At 40.1% G+C, this 18208-nt stretch overlaps 1 pseudogene; it reads right to left on the reverse strand.

Annotated features, from left to right (window-relative positions):
- Positions 1–13330: 13330 nt before the first annotated feature.
- LOC101033148 (peptidyl-prolyl cis-trans isomerase A pseudogene) lies at positions 13331–13824 on the reverse strand (annotated as a pseudogene).
- Positions 13825–18208: the final 4384 nt, after the last annotated feature.

The following is an 18208-nucleotide window of genomic DNA, read 5'->3' on the forward strand; positions in this document are numbered from 1 at the left end:
TTATAATTAGGTTCTAATGAGCAGTGAGGACGACTAGAAGTCACTTTTATTGCCGTCTTGGTTTCGGTGGGTTTTGGCCAGCTTTTTTACTGCAACATGTTTTATCAACAAGGTCTTTGTGACCTGTATCTTGTGCTGAACTCCTATCTCATCCTGTAACTTGGAATGTGTAACCTCCTGGGAATGCAGCCCAGTAGGTCTCAGCTTTATTTGATCCAGCCCCTATTCAAGATGGAGTCACTCTGGTTCAAACTTCTCTGACAATTCTATGCTTGTCACAAACTCAAAGAGCAGGCATAAAACCTCTGAGTAGAGAAGGGGTAAAATGGTGAGTGTGGAGGTTACAGTTAAAAAGACAGGGCCCTTTTCTCATCTACCAAGGCATCATCAACACCGCTTCCTGCCTCCTCCCCCTTTCCCCTACACCCTCCTCATCATAGCACTCAGATAGGAGGTGCAGGAAGAGGCAAAGAGGCCATGGAGAAGTCTGCTGATAAGCAGCCCCTGCTGCATACAGATGGCCAAGCCCCCTCTGGAGTGCCATGCACAGCTCTGAGTGGTACACCTTGCTGGGGGACACAGAGCAAGTGAGGCATGTTCAGAGAGGAAGGATTCAGAGATGAGGGGACCCAATGCAATATTTTCTGAGTGAGACCTGGTAAACGATCCATAATGATGCAAGATACTCATCTTGCATCAGTATCTTGGGCTATCTCTAGAGGTGGTAACTCCTTGTTGCTGGAAAATTTCAAGCAAAGGCTAGACAATCAGCTGATGGAATGAGGTGGGAGTGGAGGGCATCTGGATTGGAGGTTGAATCAAGTGTCTCCTAAGTTTCTTCCCAAGCCTATTAGTTGATGACCTTAATGGTAATTTTAGGTGTCAGCTTGGATGGGCTAAGGGATGCCCAGATAATAAACATTATTCCTGGGTATAGCTGTGAGGATGTTTCTGGAAAAGATTACTATTTGAATCAATAGACTGAGTAAAGATCTGCCCTTAACAATGTGGGTGGACATCATCCAATCCACTGAGGGGCTGAATGGAACAAGACTGTGGAGGAAAGGCGAGTTTCCTCTTACTGAGCTGGGACATCCATCATCTCTTGCCCTGGGACATCAGAGTACCTGGGTCTTACACCAGTAGACACCTCCCTCACCCCATACTCCCACCTTGTTCTCAGGGCTTTGGTTACGAACTGAATTATGTGACCGATTTTCCTGGTTCTTATCTTGGAAACAGCATATTGTGGAATTTCTCAGCCTCCATAATTACATGAGACGATTCCCACAATCATGTTCCTTATTTACCTATATGGTTTTATGTATCCTGTTGGTTCTATTTCTCTGGAGAACCCTAACTAGTACAATGACATTATGCATATTGGTGCATTCTTTCTTCCATTCTCTAGATGTTCTTAGAATCCTGTCCTGCTTTACTTGATTCTCAAATGACAGAAAGTTAATTACTCTAGCTCTTATCCCAGTTGGCTTGTAAGAGCCCCTCAATTCCTTCCAACTTTCTGAAAAGAGCCAGAATAATTCCTGGTTCCCTGGTTGGATGCTTAGCTGATCTGGGAGACTAAGGCTGTTATTTTCTCCTTTTATGGTATAAAGCCCAAGTCTTGCCCCTGTGACATTGCCTTTGATATATTGTAAGGTATTTTCAAAGCCAACCTGTCACTTCTAAAATATACTGCTCACAACAGCCCTAGGAGAGCAGATGAGGATGAGCAGCCCATCATACAGAGAGGGAAACTGAGAATTCGAGATTATCAGAAGCAGGTGGCTTCCCAGCCCCTTCCTAGGCCTTCCACCTTATCTCTTTCTTTAATGCTTAGTAAATGGAGATATTTATCCATCATGCTTCTCCAGACTTATAAATTCACTGTAAATCATTTAAGAATTGAGTCGCCGGGGTTGTGTTTTGGCCAACCTCCCACATTCATTCATCCCAGACTCATGTTCTAGAATACAAAGGCACTGTGATTCATTTCCACTCTTCGGCTTCACTAATCAGAGAAGCCCATTGCTCTTGCCACGCACTGGGTGATATAACGGAAATTTCTAGGCCAAGGGCATTAGATTCAGATGCAGCTAAAAAGAAATGTCAGGCGATCTGATTTACTGTAGCTGTGGAGATGTGGGGAGAAGAAAAGCAAAGCAAAACTAGGTTGTTTGTGCTCTCTCTTGCTCCTGAAGCTGTAGACACGGACAATTGCCATTTGCTTGACCAAATCATCCGTGTGGGAATTGCTAGGCTTAAGTAGTTCCAACCAGACAAAAGGAACGTGCAGGCCCAGACGGTGCATGGGAAACCAATTTATAATAGGCTTCCAGCCCCCCATGAAATGTAACGAGATCCAGAAAATTATAATTTCCAGAACTCCTCTTACAAAGAGTCCTGTGTGGCTGGCATTTTGGGAAGGGGGCCTCAGGCACATCAGGGTAGAGGGGAAGTTGGCTGCCAAACTGCCTTCCAAGGGGCAACTATCATAAATTGCGTTGCTTTTTGTTTGCTGAGTGGGCAGGCGAGTTTGGGGAAAGCTAAACTGCTGGGAGGAGGAAAGGGTGATTATCCTCCTCTGCCCTTTCCTCACGCAGTGCTCTGCCATTCTTCAAAATAAATGTGAAATGAATATTTAAAGAATAGAGGCTTAGGGGAGTAAAATCTTACTTATAATGTTTTAGTTCTTTTATTTAAATAGATCTACAATGAATATGATGAAACATTAATATTTGTCAATTCTGGTTAGTGGGGCACACAAGTGTTTGCTATATATTTGCTTTTATTTTCAACTACCACAAATCATTCTGCTTTGAAAGATCATGCCATTTATTATCTGGCCCAGGGCTTCCATAGGTCTTTATTTTGTAATATAACACTACCCCTGTTTTCTCCCCTACCTGCCTATCCCCAGGTGAGCACTGCTCTGGATAGGATAAAGATCAGTGTAAAGATAGGATAAGTGGTGACCATGATCACAGACTGAAGATATCTTGATCACATGGATATCCTCATCAGAGAGAAGCATATGAGGGTTTGAGATGACGGATGATGCCTCTGAAAGCCCATCTCTTCTCCAGAGACCATGTCAGTGTCAGTGCCACCATTCCCATTGAGCTGATGTGAAGAGTACAAGGCAGTGTCGATGCACCGAGCTTGGCACTAGGCCAGGATCTGTCCCTAAGAGGGTGCTGACAACATAAATGAGCGTCCTCCCTGGCACTGCTTGTAGGCACCTCTTTAAGGATGTTGACTATATGATGTTCACATCCAGTCTAATATGGCCATGCTCCTGTGAGTAAACATGATCTCTTCATTTTGAAAGGCCTTATCCTTTCAACCATCAAATATCTAAGGAAGAGACCGAAAGGGGGAATTCAGATGATGGCTGATATGGTTAGGCTTTGTGTCCCCACTCAAATTTCCTCCTGAATTGTAATCCCTAGGTGCTGAGGGAGAGACCTAGTGGGAGGTGACTCAATGGTTTCCCCCATGCTGTTCTTGTGATAGTCAGTGAGTTCTCATGAGATCTGATGGTTTTGTAATGGGATCTTCCCCTTTCACTTTCCACAAACTCTGGCCTGCTGCCATGTAAGCCATGGCCGGCTTCCCCTTACATCCATGATTGTAAGTTTCCTGAGGCTTCCCCAGGCACACAGAACTGTGAGTCAATTAAACCTCTTTTCTTTCTAAATTACCCAGACTTGGGTAGTTTCTTTGTAGCAGTGTAAGAATGGACTAATACAGTGGCCTTTGGGTAGATCAGAGAGGTGATAATTCTTAGTCTATTAGGTCTGGACATAAAAGATTCTAGATAGCCTTGCAGTAACTCTGAGGAGATAAAAGGTTAAAGCAGTGTTTCTCAAAGCATAATCATTGGACTTCTGGAGATTCTTTCAAATCTTCTGGAAAGTCCACTAGGATAAAACAGTTTTCATAATAATACTAAGATATTATTTGTGTTTTTCATTGGGTTGACATCTGCTCTGTTGATACAAACGAAATAGTGGGTGAAACTACTGGTGCCTTAGCACTAATCAAGATAAGAGTGCCACACTACCAATCATTGGATTGCTTGCACTTACAGAAAAAATGAACTTAAGAATGGCCTTGATGAATCAGTAATAAGTATTACTTTCATTAAATCTTGACCATTGAGAATATGTCTTTTGACATTCTGTGTGACAAAATGGACAGTATGCTGAGAATACTTTTGCTGTGTTCAGAGCACTATGGTTGTCTCAAGGAAAAGCACTTAGTCCAGCTGGGCGCAGTGGCTCACACCTGTAATCCTAACACTCTGGGAGGCTGAGGTGGGAGGATGACTTGAGCCTAGGAGTTCAAGACCAGCCTGGGTAACATGGCGAAACCCAATCTCAAAAAGAAAGAAAGAAAGAGAGAAAGAAAGGTGAGGAGGGAGGGAGAGAGAGAGAGAAGGAAAGAAAGAAAAAGCGGTGTTCTTTGCTGGTGATGATACTAACAAATGTGAATGTTTTAAAATTTAGTTGATCTACATGACTCAGTCAATCAATATTTTCCAAGTGGCCAGTGGATGATGTAACAAAGGCATGCATAGGTAAATGATCTGTTTAAAGTGCAAGACAGACAAATATAACAAGAGATGAAAAGTTCATTGATACGGTTTCAGATTCCAGGGCCACTAATCTCTAAACTACTACCACTTGTAAAGTTTTGGTATAGAGGATCACAAAGAAGGCCATGATTAAATGAAAGCCTAGTAAAATATTCCTCCCTTTTCCAACTACATATCTATATGATACTGGATTTTCTTCATATACTTGAACCAAAACAACATATTGCAACAGCTTGAATATGGGAGCAATTATGAGAATCCAATTATCTTCTACTCAGCCAGACATTAAAGAAATTTGCAAAAATGTAAAATAATGCCCTTTTCTCATAAAACTGTTTTGAAAATATACTTTTTTATAGTAATTATATTATTTTGTTAATATGCATTGAGTTCATTATTTTAAATTAGTTAATATTTTTAAGAATCTCAGTTTTAATTTTAATACAGTAAATATATATAGATATAACCTTCATAAACAAAAGTCTTTTGTGGTTCTCAGTAATTTTCAAGAGTGTTACAGACCAAAAAATTTGAGAACTACTGAAGTACAGCTCTATGTGAAAATTAAATTAATAAATATTATATATAAAGTGTGTCTTATAAAAACTGCCTAGTTATAATATTAATAGCCAATATATATTTACTATGTGCAAGCACTACTATACGTGCTCATTTAACCCTCACAATACCTCTGTGAGGTAAGTACAATTATCTTTTTAAAGATGAGAAAAGTGAGGCACAGAGAGGTTAAGTAACCTGTCCACAGTTAAACAGCTATTAACTGGTAGAGTTAGGATTTGAACCCAAGTAGTTTGGCTCCAAAGTCTGGGTTCCCAATACTTATATTGTCAGTACCTGTTGATGTTGACGTTAGTCACGGTTAGAAATGGTTGTAAACTAGATTCTACAGTTTCGCAGGCTATATTTATTTTCCTCTTATTATTTTAGGCCTCTTTATAAGGTGTTATTTAATATTCCAAATTAGTCTCAAATCTGCCATGGGATATCAGGGGACTGTTATTAAGGGATGGTATTAATGGAGAAAGCAGCATTACCTCCCATTTTTGTGATGGAAATAGAAATTCACAAAGAGCTCAAAAGAGTAGGGCTGAAAAGTCCAGCTGTCCTTCCTCATGCAGAGATTTCACATCTACAGTCAACCTTAGGGGATTCATATTACTTTTGTTAAGGAAGTTGGCACCTTCCCTAAATGTGGACCCCAGCCCTCAAGAAAATGGCAATCTAATTGAAGGGCATAAAACAAACATATGAAATAACAGCTAGAACAGATGACAGTAGCTAATTAAGTGCTAAATTAATATGAAACCAGATTGAACTTAAAAAAATTCTCTTAGATGATTCAGAAAATACTTTGGCGTCTACAGTGCCTCTAGGTCATAATTAAGAACAGTAATTATTATTTTACTCCTGATGTCACAGAATTCTGAGTTAAACTCTTTCACATCTCAATTTGGCAAGTTTTTTCTCCTCTGCTGGTAACCCTGGATTTGGTTCTCAGTTCTCCCCTACACCCACACAGAGTGCTTTTTTCAGAATGAGCTTTGCTGGGTTGCCATCAGCTACCAGGCCTGCACTAAGGGATGCTTTTTCTGTGCATCACTGGGATATTGTTGAGGACCTTTGTTACAACCCACAGAGCTCTTTTTATGGGTGATGCCTGTCAGGTACTGGTACCAACAATGATTGTACTTCTAGAAGTTACTGGTCTATTTGACTTTTATGCACATCATGAATGCTATATGTAACAAGATTTCTTTTCCCATTTTGATATATAGATGTTTAGAGCCAAGTTTGTGGCTAACCTGTTGCAGGTGGCCGTTTTAGTATATATTTCTATTCTGATCTTACTCTTGGCTCATTTTTAAGTTATATTCTTTCTTTTTTTGTTCCTAATTGTAATTTTGCTAGCTTATATTTTACTTATCCTTGAAACCCAGCTTAAATTCTTGCAGGAATAAGGTGGGTTATAGATAACTGTTTCTTCTGCTACCAATATGGACTTGTGCAAGTCCTTCAAATCTCTGGGCTTCTGAAATGCTCACCTCTAGAGTGCCTTTCAGCTCGAACATGTTATGATTCTTAATAGTGGATATATCAGAACGATGGTTAACAGGATCTTTTAGGGCAAGGATAACAAATTGAAATGTGCACTAAACACGTACAGTATTAGCTGTGATCCTTCTTAGATGTTACCAATCAACAGGTATTTTGTAAACAGATGCAAAGAGTGGAGAGTGGAAACACTGCCTTCACAATACTTCCCTCTCGTCTTTATCTGCAGCGAAGACATTTTTGCAATGCCTTGTTGAGCACCTACTTTGTGTAAGGCAGAATGCCAGGAGCAGAAATGGCAAACAGAATATGCAAGATCTGGTCCCTGCACTTGAGAAGCTTAGTGAGGAAGGGAAACAAACGCTCAGGAAGCGTGTACAAGAGAAGGAGGGGTGGGAAAGGAGAGAAACGCTAAACGAGGGCTGAGATTAAAGGACCAAACTCCTTAGCTCTTATAACTAAAGCACAATCAGCCTTGACCAGAGGGGAGACACTGAAGCCAGGGAGTCCCTCAGCTGACGGTCTGTGGCAGCAGCAGAAGATGAGACCTAAAACCCAAGGGGAAGAAGACAGCTCACCCTGCTGCTGGTGCCAGGGCTCTGCTCATGTTCATCCATAATAATAAGCGCTTCACACGTGAGTTCACTTGTCTTTCCAGGCTCTGCCAAGTTTATGTGCCAGATGGCACTTGCCTCCCACATCTGATTTACTGTAGGGCAGGCCAGCTGTGCCTCAGCCCAGGGCAGGCCCACATCTGGCAGCCAGTTGGTAAAATTCTCTCCATATGACACTTGCGTCCTCATATCATATTCCCCAGAGCAATTCTCTGTCAACTTTTTTTTTTTTATGTTTTTCTCTTCTCGGCTTATTCCTATGACTATTGTTGAATACCTGTTGGCAACGGATCTGCTTAAGCACCTTTATGTCAGAGAAAAGACTCTCACTGTGAAATGTAAATAATGCTACTACCATATTCTGTAGTAAAAATACTCATGGATAAAGTAAAGCGACAGACATGGGTGGCTGCATACCCAAGAATTATTTCTGCCTTTTTCCTGTGTTTGTAAGGATGACTTTATCCAGAGAGACAACTTGCTCCCGGGAGGACCTCAACCCCTCAACCCCAAAGGATGTGAAGGGATTGCTCCAATGTGACTTCATTTCCTTTTCTAGTAATTGGTTTGAGGATGTGAGGGTGACCAGGACTGGCCAATGATACATAAATGAAAGTCTCCTATGGGGACTCTAGAAATAATTTTGCTCTCTACAAAAAGAGAGATAATCCAAGAAAAATAAAAACATGCATGCACACAAAGACTTGTCCCTAAGTGTTCGGAGCAGCCTTACTCATTCCAGCCTCTATTAGTTCATTTTCATGTTGCTATGAAGAAATACTGGAGACCAGGTAATTCGTAAAGAAAAAGAGGTTTAATGGACTCACCGTTCCACATGGCTGGGGAGGCCTCACAATCTTGGTGGAAGGTGACGGAGGATCAAAGGCACGTCTTACAGGATGGCAGGCAAGAGAGTGTGTGCAGGGGAACTGCCCTTTATAGAACCATCAGATCTTGTGAGACTTATTTACTATCAGGAGAACAGCATGGGAAAACCTGCCCCCATGATTCAATTGTTTCCCATCAAGTCCCTCTCATGACACATGGGGTTTATGGGAGCTGCAATTGAGGATGAGATTTGGGTGGGGTCACAGCTAAACCATATCACAGCCCTAAGCTGGAAACAACTCAAATGTCTGCCTGCAGATGAATTGATGAACAAATGGTGGTATAGTCAAACAATAGACTACTACTCAGCAAGAAAAGGAGTGAAGCTCTGACACATGCAACTACACAGATGAGTCTCAGAATTAGCATGCAGCACCTGAGTCCACACTTTGTGTCCCTTTCTTTTTTTTTTTTTTTTTTTTGGAGACAGATTCTTGCTCTGTCACCCAGGCTGGAGTGCAGTGGCATGATCTCGGCTCACCACAACTTCCGCCTCCCAGGTTCAAGCGGTTATCCACCCTCAGCCCCCTGAATAGCAGGGATTACAAGCACGTGGCACCACGCCCAGGAAATTTTTGTATTTTTAGTAGAGACGGGGTTTCACCATGTTGGTCAGGCTGGTCTGCAAACTCCTGACCTCATAATCCACCCGCCTTGACCTCCCAAAGTGCTGGGATTATCGTTTGTGTCCCATTTCTATGAAGACAGAAAATATCAATTTAATCCATAGTGATAGAAGGCAGATCACTAGTTTGCTGGGAGATGCTGGGGAGATTGACTGGAAAAGGGCTCAAAAGAACTTCTTGGGGTGATGGAAGTCTTCTGTATCTTTATTGGAATGAACAATATACAGATGTACACATTTGTCAAAACTTATCTGGCCATATACTCAAAATAGGTGCACTTTGTTCTATGAAATTCTATTGCAATAAACTTGAAATGGAATGAAAGAGGTCATGAGAAAGCTTGTACCTTCTTCCTGCATGAACATTGTTGTACAGAGAGGCATGCTTAGAGCTGAGGCAACCATCTTGCAGCCACAAGATGATAAACCTGCAGTTCCCAAAACACGCATTGAGGCACCCTGGAATGCTACAGTGAACTCCAGAGGCATCACAGTTTAAAAAACACAGATAATCAACACAGCAAGCATCACAAAAACTGCTAGAACCAGACAGTTCATATTTTCAACATTAGATTGCACTACGTTCCTTTTGATAATATCATATCTTTATGAAGCGGGGTTTTCAGCAGTTGTGGTTTTTTTTTAAGTGCTGTACAAAAATGAAACTGCAATGTGAGTTGAGGATAGCAATAAGGTTCAAGAAGTTGCACAGCACCCACCAGGATCATGGATCCCATTAGTGAGTAATTGTAGTTATTTACCAATGAAATGAAAATACTTTGTCTTTCAATGTATGTGCAATTTTTTTCAAATGGCTACTAGATTATTAGGACATGCATATTTATTAAATTGTTTGGATCTATTAATAATTACCCAACAAAAACATTTTAGGTGTTTATTTTGGCCTAGTGGCACCATTAGAGAAAAAAACACACTGAGACACTAAGGGTACCATGAACCAGAAAGTTTGGGAACCTCTGTAATAAACCTAAGAGTAAATAGCTTAATGAGTACAAACATACAGTTAGATAGAAAAATAAGTTCTAATCTTTGATAGCAGAGTGGGGGACTGTAGTTAACAACGATGTATTCTATTTAAAAATAGCCAGAAGAGAGGACTTGAAATGTTCCCAACACATAGAAATGATAAATAGTGGAGGTGATGGATACCCCAAATACCCGACTTGATCATTACACAGTCTATGCATGTGACAAAATATCACATATACCCCATTAATATATACAAATATGTGTATCAATAAACACTTTTGTTTAAGTCAATATGCTAAGGAATGGCTGAGCAGATAAAAAGAGCTAGAGTCTTTGGTAATATCACCGCCTTGCCACACACACGTACAATGAAACACCTACCTCCAAAATTTATGTGAGATACATAAATGTCAACACAGTAACTGTCTTTATGGCCTAAGCCACTATGATAAGACTAAAAAGTCAAACAAATAAATAGGAAGAACCATCTGCATACCCCACATCCTGACTTTCCTCTTTGGAAGTAAGGCATGTATCCTTTGAGTGCCTTCTCTATGCATCTGTATGCAAGTAGTTATCATCTCTAAGTGTGTTTATAACATAAATGTAACAGTTTTATAACTTGATTTTTTCACTTGTGCCTTAAAGAGGTTTTGAAACTGCTGCTTATATCACACTGTGTGAATGTGCCATTCCATTACAGATGAATATTCAGAGGATATCCAATTTTTAAGATAAGCATCATTGTGGTGAATATCCTTGTAAATGTTTCTGATGCAACATGCCAGTATTTCTGTTAACTATAGAGATGCCTTGGAGTGATGATTCAAAGAATGTACAAATTTTAAATTTTGAAAGATACCGATAGGCTGAACCAATTCAGCAGTGAGTGAGAGTACCACTTTGACCATGCCCTTGTTAAAGCAGTCATGGTGGATGGCTCCTTACCCAGGTGATAAGGATAAGGCTATTCCCCTTTCCAGAGATGAGTTTAGGGAGAGAAATGTGACCCAATTCTGGGCTAATGAACCAAGAAAAAAAAATGCCTGGGGAAACTTCTAGAAAGGTTTCCTTACTCCTAAAAGAGTCGCAAGAAAAAAGATCTGCTCTTCTTGTGAAACTTTTCAGGACTGGATATGGCATCTTGAACTGCCTTAACCCTTTTGCCACTCTAAGAGTTACAGCCTTAGGATGAAGTTTGGCAGAGCAAAAAAGAAAGAAGGGCCAAGCACGGTGACATGCCTGTAATTCCAGCACTTTGGAAGCCTGAGGTGGGTGGATCACAAAGTCAGGAGTTCAAGACCAGCCTGGCCAAGATGGTGAAACCCTGTCTCTACTAAAAATATAAAAATTAGCCGGATGTGGTGGCAGGCACCTGTAGTCCCAGCTACTCGGAAGGCTGAAGCAGAGAACTGTTTGAACCCAGAAGGTAGAGATTGCACTCCAGCCTGGGTGACAAATCAAGACATAAGAAATAAGGAAAGAAGAACCCTGGGCTCCTGACATCATTATAAGTCAATGAAGGTACCACACCAGGAACTGACCTTATCTCTAGATATTTGGTTATGTCAAACAACAAAATCACAAGCTCTTCAAGGTAGTTTAAATCACGTGTTTATGCTACCTACAACCAAAAAGCTTACTGATATATATGTGATATTATTGAATGGTTTCTATCACTTAAAATTTGTGCTCAATCTTAATGTGGATAAAAATTGACATCACATGCATTTGCATTTTCTTTTTATTAATAATGTTGGGTATTTTTCACATGTATATTGACTTTTGTATTTCTTCTACTGTGAATTGCTTATTCATGTCCCTTGTTCATTTTTCTATTGGGTTGTCTGTTGATTTATAAGAATTCTTTAAGTATAATATATATTAATCTTTTGTGTATTTTATGTCTTGCAAATACTCCCTCCCACAGAGAATTTTTGTGTCTTGGATTTTTTTTTTTGGTTTGATATAGTCAAATCTATCCATTTTTTCTTTTCTATTTTTTTCATCTGTGTCTTATATAAGAAGGCCTTCTTTATTTCAGCATGATTTTTCTTTAATCTCCTATTTTTTTCAATATTTTAAAGTTTAGGTTTTATGATTAGCTTTTTAGTATGTGACCCATTTATTTTTGTGGTGGCCCAAGGTAAAATTACAACTTTATTTTTCAAAATGAATAGGAAGTCTTCCCAACATCATTCTGAACATCACCTCCCACTACCCGAAATGCCATTTTCATCAAAAACTAAAGTGCCATAATTGATTTCTGTTTCTGGATCTTCTATTCTGTCTTAGTAATCTGTTGCTTTTTGTCCAGGTTTAATTCTAGAACTTGAGGACCACACTCTGATATCTGGGTAGGGCAAGCCTCTCCGCCCCTACTTATCAAAATGTTTCCCAGTTAGTCCTACGCTTTTTCTTCCCCGGATTAGTTTTAGTATATGTTTACCAAATTCTGGGGATTTTATTTGGATTGCAGTGACTCCAAAGACTGCCTTGGGGAGCACTGTCATCTTTACAATGTTGAGTAATTCCACTTTGAGAGTGTCTCTCTGTTTTTAGGGTTTGATTTTTGGCTTTTACAATAATGTTGTCATCATCATTTTATAGTTCTTTTTTCATTATTGCTCTCATCCATTTCTTGGTAGGATCCTCATATCAGTATTCTTGGTGTTTTGTGCATTTTATTGTGAATATGATTTGGATCTTTTATTCTTCTCATTTTCTAATTAGTTATTTCTAGTATATAGAGAAGCTATTAATGTGCAGAGGTTCACTTTGTGCCTAGTCATCTTACTGACCTATCTTATAGGACCCAACTCTTTGTCAGTTGATTTGCTTGCACTTCCTAGCTAGGTTATATAAAATACCGTTCTTGATTTAGTTTAACGTGTTTGACCTTGACATTGTTTCATCTGACACCAATATGACCATACTTGCTCCTTTAGTCAACCTTTTCCTGGGAAATATTTCCCCATGTCTTTATTTCCAACCTTAATGTGTGTGCATATGGTATGTATGGGTTGTTTATTCGATTTAGATCTGTTTTCTAAGCCAGGTGCAGTGGCTCACACCTGTAATCCCAGGACTTTGAGAGGCCAAAGTGTGTGGATCACCTAGGTCAAGAATTTGAGACCAGCCTGGCCGGGCATGGTGGCACATGCCTGAAGTCCTAGCTACTCAGGAGGCTGAGGCAGGAGAATCCCTTGAACCCAGGAGGCGGAGGTTGCAGTGAGCCAAGATCATGCCACTTCACTCAAGCCTGGATGACAGAGTGAGACTCTGTCTCAAAAAACAAACAAAAGATCTGTTTTCTTGTTTGTTTTTTGTTGTTGCTATTTACTTTTTATTTCATAATCATAAAGTTAACTCTGCAATCCAGCTAGGCATGGAAAGGAATAAGAAAACCATGGAACCCAAAGGGAACTACAGTGAGAGCGCAAAGATTCTAGCATCCTGTGAGCAAATAGGGTAGAGGGGTGCTCTCCTGAGCTACAGAAGGAATGGTCTAGTGGTTAAGTTAAACACAATTCAAGCTCATTAGAGCTGTCCACAGTCAACAATGGTGATCTTCCTGCTGGTCTTGCCATCCCTGGACCCAAAGCACTACATGGCCTCCACAATATTCATGCCTTCTTTCACCTTGCCAAAGACCACATGCGTGCCATCCAACCACTCAGTCTTGGCAGCGCAGATGAAAAACTGGGAACCATTTGTGTTGGTTCCAGCATTTATCATGGACAAGATGCCAGGACCTCTATGTTTCAGGATGAAGTTCTCATCATGAAATTTCTCCCCATAGATGGACTTGCCACCAGTGCCCTTATGGTATGTGAAGTCACTACCCTGACACAGAAACCCTAGAATAATTCTGTGAAAGTAGAAACTTTGTCACCAAATCCTTTCTCTCCAGTGCTCAGAGCATGAAAGTTTTCTGCTGTCTTTGGAATCTTGTCTGCAAACAGCTCAAAGGAGACGTGGCCCAAGGGCTCACCATCAACAGCCGTGTTGAAGAACATGGTGGGGTTGACCATGGCTGATAGTACAGGGCTCCCGGTAGTGTCTGCAAAGCCAAGATCTGTTTATTAAACAAGACTGTTGAAAATCAAATCTTAGAACATCTATCCTTTCATTCATTCAACAAATATTAACTGAAGGACTCAGCAGTGAACAAAACCAATTACAGTCCCTGCCTTCATGGTGCTCACACTCCGGCATTTGACATACTCTACTCACACACTTGCTGTGATCCCTGTTGTGTCTGGATTTATTCCTGCCACCTTGTTTTATGCTTTCTCTTTCCATGTGTTTTATTATTTTCCCCCCTCATTTGCCTTTTATTGGATTGGGATTTTTTTCCTCCTTTACTGGTCTGGAAATTACACATCTTATTTCTGTTTTCTAGTAGTTGCCAGTACATTTTGACAAATGATTAAAATTTAAATTTGCTATTCATCCCTAGATTTACTATCTGTAGCTTCTCCTTAACTATACGAAACTCTTAGACACTAACAGCATTTCTGTCCTACTATTCTCTCCTATGACATAGTAATTCAGAAATTTAGTTCCAGATTATTATGGAACTAAATTTGCACTATGTATCATGTTTATTTAGATTAATTACAACTTTCACTGATGACTTTGCTCCACATTATTTTGCATATTCCATAGTCTTGCATCTTAAATCCATTTTTTCTTGTTGCTACAATTCATTCCCAAGAAATTCTTTCAGAAAAGTTCTGTGAAAGAAACACTTTCTGAGTCTTTACATGTCCTAATCACTCTAGCCAGAAATGAGATTCTCTGATCGGTCATGTGTGGGTCCCAGGCTTCTCCCTGTGGCCAGGGTTGGGGTGGTCCTGAACTCATAGTCCCATCTGAATGACATACAGAGCGGAAGGAAGGAAGGAAGGAAGGAAGGAAGGAAGGAAGGAAGGAAGGAAGGAGGGAAGAAAGGAAGGGAAGGGAGGGAGGGAGGGAAGGAGGGAGGGACATTCTTACTGGAAGAAAGGAGAGAAAAAAGAAACAAGAAAGCTAAAACGGTAACCACTGTTGTCCACTATAGTAAATGGGATTTCTTTTTCTCTCTGGAAACATTTCAAATTTTCTTTTCACTAGTATTTTCTGGTGTGGATCTTTTTATATTCGTTTCATTAGCTTTCAATGGCTCCTTTTAAATAAATGATTCATGTCTCTCCTTAGCTTGAAGAAATATTTCCTCTATTATCTCCTTCCTGCCTCTGACTCTGTTTTCTGACTCTAAATTCCTGTTCAATTGGTGTTTTGGGCCTTCCTGGACTGATTCTTTTTGTATTAACTTTTCCCTATATTTCTCATCTCCTTGTAGTTTTGCTCTACATTTTTTTCCCTAAGATAATTTATTGTTGAATAAAGAAGTCACAAAGCAAAATGGAGTGGGACAGATGTCAAAGATAAATTGAAAACGTAATTTCTGTCAAATGCTATTCCAAATTTCCTAAATTGAGAAACAGGGAAAGTGTCAAATGAAAAGGTACTTGTTCAAATTAAGTCTTTTTAAAAGTTCTATGATTTGAAAGGAAAACAACTTTTCACTAAAAATATCCTCATTACATGAAAGCCATAATTTAAGAGACCAAGAAAAAAGCTTTTTAATTAACAAATAAACTGCATCTCCTGGAAACACTTAGGAATGTTTGTTTTTAATCATTGGGTCTTAAAATCACTGCTTCCACATGACAAACTAACATGAATCTACTATGGATTGACATCATCTGATCCACAATGAAGTTTTCCATTTTTCTTCACACATTTCCTTTTCTGCAACTTTTAGCAAAGCAGGTTTGGAGGGAAAGAGGATTAGAAAGAACTACAACTGGTTCCCTAGTGAATGACTTAACAAGATAAAACCTGCTTTTCCACATTCACAATCATTCACTCCTACTTACTTTACTGATATATTTCAGACTCTCTCCACACCTAGAATGATTTGTCTGAACTTATCACCGTGCCCCCAAGACCAAAAAAAAAAAAAAAAAAGAAATCTCCTAAGGATGTCTCTGAACACTGTGGTGTTCCGTCCTCCCACATGGTTCCCTTGTCTGCCACGCAGCCAACAGTGTTTCCTGAACACATCAGTGTCTCTATGGGGGTAGATTTTGCTCTAAATTCTAATAGATTTCCTGAGCTTTATCTTCCAAATCACTCATTTAGCCTGCTCTATTGTTCAGACCCTTTACTGAATTTTTCATTTCAGATTTTTTTACTTTCCAGAATTATTTCTTCATTTCTGGTTCTTAAATTTTCAGAAGAGCCTGGTTTTGTTGTTATTTTAATGAATGCATTTTGATCATAGGTGTTTTTTTTTTTAACTTCTCTTCTGTTTCCTGAATTGTCTCATCTTCCTTTAAGATTAGCAGTTCTTCTTAATCCTGGTACTTCTCTTTCATGCTGTTGGTTTTCCTCATGTATCTGGTATCATTGGTAGTCTTTTCATACTGTGATCAGTGTAGGCAGCTGACAAGTTTTGGGGTGGTTTTTTCTGCAATTGTGCTGACTGGTTTCCCCAAAAGGCCTTTCCTCTGAAAGAACTCTTTGTAAGGGGAAGAAGGTCGTAACAGGGAAGCTTGGGCGTGGGGCAGGCATGAGGCTAGGGGCCTCTCCCCAACTGCCAAAGGAAGGAGGACTCTACTCCAGCAATAAAGAATTTCAGTGGATTTCCCCTTGGGAAAGTGGGTCTTTTCCTTCTTTATTTCTCTCTCTTTTTTTTTTTTTTTTTTGAGATGGAGTCTCACTTTCTTGCCTAGGCTGGAATGCAGTGGTGCAATCTCAGTTCACTCCACCTCCTGGGTTCACACAATCCTCCTGTCTCAGCCTCCTGAGTAGTAATTTTTGGATTTTTGGTAGAGATGGGGTTTCACTATGTTGGCCAGGCTGTCTGGAACTCCTGACCTTAGGTGATCGGCCCTCCTTGGCCTCCTAAAGTGCTGGGATTTCAAGCGTGAGATACCACACCTGGCCTATTTCTCTCCTCTTTCTATCTTTCCTGAAGTCTGACATTTCTTCAAGGGCACCTTGTTTACGTCCCTCCCAGGCCTCCAGCCACTTCAGAAGCCCTCCCCTACAGGACACTTTCCCCTCCTGTGTGCTTTACCAGCCTTGCTATTTGGCCAGAAATTTAGTAAGAATTTGCATTCAGTAAGGTTTAGTAAGAAACTTGCGTTTCTGGTCTGAATGTTAATTTCCTAACAACTGCCCCAGGACTCTCTTCCTGTTCACTGCATGTGCTGAAGCTGAGCTCAAAGTTTCTCTGGTTCTACTCTTACTTAACGGTAATCTTCTTCTAGGTGGGTTTTGGATGACAGTTTTCTTGGCTCTTTCCAATCCCAGCCATTTGAGGAATTTTTCTCAATTTCGGATGTTAATCTCCTTTCACTGCACTGAGGGAATTGGAGAGAAAGAAAACTGTGTTCCAAAGCACACATAAATTATTTTATATATTGCGCTCCCCAAGGAGCACTACAAAGGAGTCAGTTTTCTAGAATTTAGGTGATGTGAACAAAAATTTTAAAATTGCTTTTAATGTACTATGTCAGATACTATACTAGTCACATTATATACATTTCCTCATTTTTTTTTTTTTTGAGATGGAATTTCGCTCTTGTTGCCCAGGCTGGAGTGTAATGGCGCAATCTGGGCTCACCACAACCTCCGCCTCCCGTATTCAAGTGATTCTCCTGCCTCAGCCTCCCCAGTAGCTGGAATTACAGGCATGTGCCACCATGTCCGGCTAATTTTGTATTTTTAGTACAGATGGGATTTCTCCATGTTGGTCAGGCTGGTCTCAAACTCCCGACCTTAGGTGATCCACCTGCCTCAGCCTCCCAAAGTGCTGGGATTACAGGCATGTGCCACCACACCCAGCCCCAATTCTCATTTTTAAACATCTCTATGAACCAGAGATGAAGACTGAGATGAGGAGATGAAGAAACTAATGCTACACAGAGCAACTGCACAACTCACCCAAAGTCATACAGCAAGTAAGTCAAAGGACGAGACTAATCCAAATCTCTCCAACCTCCAAATCCAAGAATATCAGATGCTGGATACACTATCTCCAAACAAATGGCCAGATTATTTTATTGCAATGTAAGTCTGCATCTTGAATACTGATCGAAATAAGGGAGCCAATATATCTCTACTATGCTATAATTTCTTGCAGTAGAACTTAATAGAGTCCACAAAGAAGTCCTTCAATTATTCAATGTGAAAGAGAATTAGAACATGTGACATGTTGGGAATTAGAAGCAAATTAAGTTCTTTTCCTCCTCAGATATTTTGCATCTTTGGGCACACGTTGTCTTCTCTCTGCTTGAGATAACTTTTTTTTTTAAGTAAATCCTCCCCATTACCTTTTCCATAATGGGTCCCTTCACACTC

The sequence above is a fragment of the Saimiri boliviensis genome, chromosome 16 (assembly GCF_048565385.1).
Source record: "Saimiri boliviensis isolate mSaiBol1 chromosome 16, mSaiBol1.pri, whole genome shotgun sequence".
NCBI lineage: Eukaryota > Metazoa > Chordata > Mammalia > Primates > Cebidae > Saimiri > Saimiri boliviensis.